This window comes from Macaca mulatta, chromosome 12 (assembly GCF_049350105.2).
Source record: "Macaca mulatta isolate MMU2019108-1 chromosome 12, T2T-MMU8v2.0, whole genome shotgun sequence".
Classification (NCBI taxonomy): Eukaryota; Metazoa; Chordata; class Mammalia; order Primates; family Cercopithecidae; genus Macaca; species Macaca mulatta.
In genome coordinates this window covers 17,731,803-17,738,794 of record NC_133417.1, presented here as the reverse complement: position 1 = coordinate 17,738,794, position 6,992 = coordinate 17,731,803, and the positions used below count along the sequence as shown (strand labels likewise).

Sequence of the window (6,992 nt, the reverse complement as noted above, 5' to 3'; positions counted from 1 at the left end):
CCTACCATTGACCACACAGTGCAAAATGGCCAGTCCTTGCCTGCCAATATCCTCCAAGTGTGGATACAACCTTTGCTCTTACTCTCCCAAAGCACAGTCAAGGGCAGGCTGCAGACAAGGAAAAAAATCAGTCAATAGCAGTGTCTGCCAATATCCAGTAATGTTTGAGGCCACTTCTGAATGAAAAAAAAAAAAATTCTTGCTAACTTCCAACTGTTAAGTCATTTTAATTATGTCTCTTAATTATACATAAACTTTAGGTAATAATTTCTTATTCTTATAGCTCACGTCTATAAAACTAAAATAATTTTAGAAATTAAATTCACAAATTTAAAAAATTCAATTAATATTATGTATGTAATGTGTGGTAACGACATTTGTTGTTTTGCTGAAATTAAATTGTCCTCTGATATGAGAATATGGAACTCACTGCTATGGTATGTGCTTTTTTGTTTGGCATGCTTATAATTGACTTAATTATCCCAACATTCTTCTCTATTTGAATTTCTGTTAAACTTTTGTGCAGTGTGCCGTAAAGGACGTGTGACCTTTGCTTAGCCAGAATGCTGTCCTTTCCACAAGAAGTATTCTATTCTCTTCCCATTAGCCCCAGAAAATTAAATTTGTGCTTGGTGCCAAATACAAAATCAAGTGCAGGGTTTCGTTACAAGGTGGTCATCAAATGATCCAGCATAGCGGTTAGAATATATTAACTTTTAAAAGAACATAATTTAAGCAAGAGCAAAATATTTACATATTTTGTAGAGAATTTGCATATATATTTTCTTAGACTGCAGTTTAAGGAACTACATCCTTGCTACTCCAGGGTGGTCCAAAAGCCAAGGAGCTTGTTAGAAAGAGTTTCTAGGCCAGGTGCAGTGGCTCACTCCTGTGATCCTAGCACTTTGGGAGGCCAAGGCAGGAAGATTGTTTGAGGCCAGGTGAGTTCAAGACCAGCCTGGGCTGGTGAGAGACTGTCTCTATGTAAAAAATAAACAAAAAAAGCAATGCAGAGTCTCAGGTCCACTCTAGACCTAATGGATTAGAACATGCAGTTTAATAAGAACCCCAGGTGATCAGCATGTACATTAAAGTGTGAGATATATTAATTTATTATTTCACAATTCAACTTTCAATGGGCCCATGTGAGGCTGGGGCACAGTCTAAAGCGCTCTCTCTCTCTCTTTATTTTTAAGGACAATTATTGATTCTTCTCCTTCCAGGGTTGCAGGCAGGTAGATTTAAGGTGAACTCAGATTTTTCAAGGAATAATGGTGAGTATTGGTAACTTCAAAGGGTCCATCCTGGTGACTTGCAGGGGAAGTTCAACTCGGGAACTTTTGTGTCTTGCTTAACACCAGACACACGACTACATGTAAGCCAGGTGGCTCACACCTATAATCCCAGCTACTCCAAAGGTTAAGGCAAAATCTCTTGAGCCCAGTAGTTGGAGACCAGCCTGACAACATAGGGAGACCTTGCCTCTAAACAAAAATTACATATTGTATGATTCTGTTTACATAGCGAGACCTTGCCTCTCAACAAAAATTACATATTGTATGATTCTATTTATATGAAACATTCAATTTCTGGTGGAAGTCTCATGTGATCTTTGGTTGGAGGATGACTGGATGTTGACAGATGACAATGAGGTGAAGAGCATTTTAGCAGAGGGACTGGCATGATCAAAGACAGAAAATGGCGAGTCACAGGCAGGAATGCATATTTAGGGAGGAATGAATGAGCATTGGTTACAACAGAGATCTGGGAAGAAAAGCAAGTGAAGAAGTAAAGCAGGAAACATGGATGGGCAAGCTGTCTTTTTCAAATGGAAAAACTAACAGGTGTGAGGCAGAAGTGAGTCAATATAAATTTCTATCTTGTCCAGATTTGTTCAAATTCCCTTGATTTGTAGTCATTTTGTCGGCTTGGGGGGAAAGTGGTTTTGGAAAGATCGTCTTTATAAAGGTAGGCTCTGATAGGATGCTCAAGCTAAGAGCAAGGAAGGACAAAGAAGGCACCTGGAGACAGAAAAGGGCACTAATAAAAAATTGGGCAAAAAGGAAGTGTGGCGGTCCCCAAATCCCTTCTTCCTCCATTTCAGCTGAGATCACCCGCAGGCAACTGTCCTATTACCAATAAGTTTGTATGACCAATAAAATATTATGCACCTAGCTAAAAACCCTGGCGTGATAACACCAAATTCATGTTATTGGAATGAACTAAATTTTAAAAAGCACACCGTTCAGGCACACAGAAGGCACCCCCGAACGTTTGTTTTATAAACGAAGGTTGGTTGCTGAGGCTTTGTTTTGGAGCCTATGTTTAGGAGAGGAAATGATTCAAAACTGCCCCCCAAAACTTATATCCTTTAGGAGCACTGAGGTTGGGGCGACCTGCTGCCAAGCGGTCTGGTTTTCCCTTTTAACACTGGCTTCTTGTCCCACTATCCGGTCCCTCAGGTCAGTGGGTGCAGCAGGGGTCGCAGCCCAAGCAACCAATCGCGATGCGGCTGCGGGGCGGGGGCCACAGCGCTCCGCCTCCCCCTCCAATCCGCGCTCCAATCCGCCCTCCCAATCCTGCTAGGCCGTCCTCTCTCGCACCTGCGTGTCCCTTCGCGCTCCGACTGGAGCGACTTCTCATCCCTGCGCTGGCGGGGCAGGCTTTTAGCCTCGCTTCTCGCGAGATCGCCTCCTGCTGCTGCCGCCGCCGCTCCCGGCCGCTGACTGGCGGCGCCTGCGCAGCCGCCATGTTCGGTTGCTATGCTGCGGCCTGGGAGAGGGGGTGTGCTTGAGGGAGGAGGAAGAGATAGCGGAGGAGGAGGGGGAGGAAGGGGAGGTGGAGAAGGAGGGGGGTGACTGAGCTCCTCTTGCACTCTCACACACAAACGCTGCCCAGGATTACCCGCCAGCTCACGCCGTGCAGCGCGCTTTTCCGCTCCTCGCGCCCCACCAGCAACATTGTTCTCTCAGGACTCCTGGGTTCCAGGGGCCGGAATTGGGCCTGAGCCGGAGAGGAAAGAGACTTGGCTTTGGCCGAGGGGTCGGAGGATTGGGGCCAGGCCCCCCTCCCCCACGCACTTTTGGGGGTGTGGATTATCTCATCCCCGCAGGGAGGTAGGAGAGGTCGCCGGCTGCCCGCCTCCCTGCCACCTCCCTGGCGACGCCGGCCCGCGGCTGCCCAGCAGCATGAGGTGGTGCTGGCGGCTCCGGGTCGTGGCGCGACCGCTGCGGCGGCGGCTGCTCGGGGGGCGCTGAGGTAGCCCCCCGGAGCGGCACGGCGGACGCGCTTCTCCCCTGCGCGCCGGGGCCTCGAGGCTTTTTTTCTCCAGCCGAGAGGACGCGGCTGTGATATACGAAGGTAAGAGGTTCTCCGGTCCCCGCCGGCCTCTCGGCCCTGCACGCTGAACGCGAGGCTCTTACCTGCATGTGTGGCTCCTGGGAGGTGAGCCAGGTAGAGCAAGCCTGAGGTACGAGGATGATTTAAAAGGAAGGGAAAAAAAAATGCCTTATTTCCTTTCTTCCCGGGACCTCTGCTCTTGCGGGGGTTATAGTTGGAATCTCTGTTATGGGTCAGAGAAGGGACAAGGGATGGAATAGGTGCGGAGATGGAATGTTCCCCAGTACCTAAACTCTAGGTAAAGCTTTGGAATCTTGAGTTTTCCATTGCTGGTAGAATTCCTTTTTTTTTTTTTTTCTTAAATTGGCTCATATGAGCGCTTTTTGCACGTTGCATGAGCCAACTCTTCCTACCATTGAAGTTTTAAGCCTGTTATGATTCTATCAGTCTATACCTGTATTTGGGAATCTGTAGTTCAGCTAAAAAAAAAAAAAAAAAAAAAAAAAGTTGTAGGTAAATAATGATGCATTTCGCAGGGTTTCCATAAAATGGAACAGCTTACAGTTGCACAGGTGATGTGTGGATGTTTCTGCAAAACTTGGGGTGGAAGATTTTATGTCTGGGCTTGCATCATGTAGTGACATCAGTATGTACAAGGACGATTTGTAGGATTTTTCAGAACGCTTGTTCTAGGGTAACTTGTTATACATCTGCAGTATGCCAGCTGCTTTTCGAATAAGAGGTTTCAGTAATACTAAGTTTCTGTGTCCAGATCTTGGGCCCAGTTGAAAGAGTACAGCGGATTGGTCACATTTAAAACGTATTTATGGAGAAAGATAAAAACAAAAGGCCAATGTGTCCGACTTGCAAAAGGCAATTAGAGTAGAAAGAAGATTGGAATAGTAAAAACCAGGGCATTTTAAAATCTTGGTTTTCTGAACTTGAACGTGCCAGAGGAAAAAAATTTTTTTTCAATTTTAAGGGGGAAGGAGATGGCCTTAAAATAAAGTATTGTTCAGAGCCTAAAGTGTGCTTAATGGAATAGAGCTAGATATATCATTTAAATCTTAGATTTGATTAATATAAATTCAGCTTTCTTTTAAAGAAAAAACTCCTAAGCAAAAGTTTGTGTATTGTACAGAACCTCTTCACTAGCTCATGAATGTGATCATTTTGTGGACATCACCATTTTTTGTCAGAATAAATTTATGCTCCAGTTACCACAAAAGCAATTTTTATGTCTCTTCGCATTTTTTATGGTACACATATCTTTGTTACATTTTGCATTGAAACACGCACGGTCCCATAATATGATCTTGAGTGATTTATAAGAGAAACAGTCCTTTTTGTACATGGGAATGTTTGTGATTTTGCTAGTCTGTTTTAAAAATTTGGCAAGAGGTTTTTAAAATCCAAGGAGGCATCACTATTTTGTAGTTTTTAAAAATATTAATTGAGTAGGTCCACGTTTATTAAGTTAGAAAATCACAGGTTCCTCAAAAGTAGTAATAGATGAGGATGGGATTTTCTTACTGCCCGTTTTGTAACGTCTTAGCTTCAGAGCTGTAGGTATTGAATTGAGTCAAACTTGTGTTTTTTTCTTATGTTCTAATTAAATATCTTTTAAAATGTCCCTGGTAACATTGTTACTTTAAATTTATAACACCCAATTTCTAATTTAGGCTAGGCATAAAACCAGCATTGATTGAACATACTTGCTAAAAATACTTTCTGGGTCGGATGTACTTAGAATGCAGCCTCAGGAAATTTCATTTGAACTATTCTGTGACCAGGGTACACTTCATTATTGTTGAAGGACTTTAAAAAAAATTATAGATCTCTCATACTCGATTTAATCAGTTTGGGCATAGATGCCTAACTTTTAAAAAAAGTATAATAAAGTGAGATAGTAATACAGTTTATGTGAGATGGTAATAAAAACTTTTCAGCTTTTTTTTTTTAACTTATATGACTTCGTTAGATTGTTATTAAAGTGTGATTTGTGTTTTTAAAATAGTATTGTTTTTTAAACATAATTGAGTTGTACAGTATCCATTGTTATCTGTTTAGTATTTATTTATGACTTACAAACTCTAAAAGTGGGATCAGTGATCATGGTTTTTAGTAAGTTGTCTTTAAGGAGCAAAGTAAGAGACTAGCAGAGAATTGCAAGGAGGTCTGTTATCGAGAGTACTTTTGCCTCCGCTTGAGAGTTAATATGGCCACTTTTAAACAAGAAAACTTTTCTAAAAATATGTGGAAATCTTGTTTGGTGTATGTTTAAGGGCAAATGTTTAAAAATTCTGCCTAAATTCTTAGAATGCAAAATTGATCAACTCACTAGGAATGGTTGCTGTGGCTAGGAGTGGTTATTGTGGCTAAATATGAATTGTTGCTCCTATATAAAATTTAGCTATTGGTAGAAGTTTACGAACTGAGTTGAATTTTGTTGTTTTTCTCGGTTATTGCATGTTATGAAGTTTTTTATGTACCACAGTCCAGATGTGTTAAATTTGCCAGTTTACTAGAATAAGCTCTGAAGCCTTGAGTTTGGCTTAGCATTCCGAACATCCTTTTTATTGTTTGCCAGAAAAGTACTGTAGGAAGGAGGTGTTGTTCTCTCTTCATTTAACATTTAATTAGTAGTACAGACGGTGAGATAGGGTATAATGTAGAAATACCATAGAATCATCTTTATTGATATGAAAGTACCATTGTCTAGGAACAGCATAATTTCTTACCTTTTGCATGAATGGGGAAAAAGAGGAGGGGAAATTTATTAGACTCTCTTCCATTTCATTAGAGGTATCTTCCCTCACATTCATTCTTCATTTCATTATTCTTAAGTAGAAACTTTGGAAGAGAGATGCAAGTAGTTGAATAAATTAGTACAAAATGAAAATTACATCGTATAGACTATTATGAGGAAGATATCAACTTGGATTGGTTATTGTATTTGTGTTTTTTAACAAGGAGGTTATATAGAGTAGTTGAAAGAAAAAAGGATCCAGAAGGGAAGAGTGTTAGTATTTATTGTCTGTTAAGTGTCAGATACCGTATAAGGGGCTTTTCATGTTCCACTCACCAAGTACACTTTATGAGGTAGGTACTATTAATCCTGTCTCCTCCCTGCCAAATAGAAGCTAAGGGAAATGAAATAACTTGTCCAGGCTCATACTTCTAGTAAGTGGAATTCTCTGAAACTATTCTTTAGATCAGTTCTGTCCAATTAAACGTTCTGCAATGATGGAAATATTCTTTTTTCCTTCAACTTTATTGAAGTATAATTGACAAATATGATAGAAATATTATTTGCACTGTTAGTTATGGTAACCATTAACCATGTGTGGCTGTGGAGCACTTAAAGTGTGACGAGTGTGTCTGAGAAACTAAATTTAAAATTGTATTTAATTTTAATCAATTTAAATTTATAGCCAGATGTGGCTGGTATCTGTAGTATTGGACAGCATAGCTTTAGGTCTTCCTGCTTAGAAAATCTGAGTTCTAGTATTTAATCTTGCACTAGTTTATTTATATATGGCATTAGGCAAGTTATTTAGTTCTGAGCTTCAATTTAATCTGGTGTGAAAATGAAGGGGTTGCCACTGAAAGATTATCTCCAAGGTTCCTTCTTGCTTAAAATTCTGTGATTC

The 6,992-nt window shown here is 40.9% G+C and overlaps 1 protein-coding gene across 3 annotated transcripts in view; it reads left to right on the top strand.

Moving 5' to 3' along the window:
- Positions 1–2,728: 2,728 nt before the first annotated feature.
- PTPN4 (protein tyrosine phosphatase non-receptor type 4) overlaps positions 2,729–6,992 on the top strand; it is a 228,203-nt gene continuing 223,939 nt past the window's right edge. For 2 of the 3 annotated variants that reach the window (XM_015109887.3, XM_077956130.1), the window contains exon 1: positions 2,729–3,360. The gene's annotated coding sequence lies outside the window, so the exon portion shown is untranslated. 3 annotated transcript variants of the gene reach the window in all.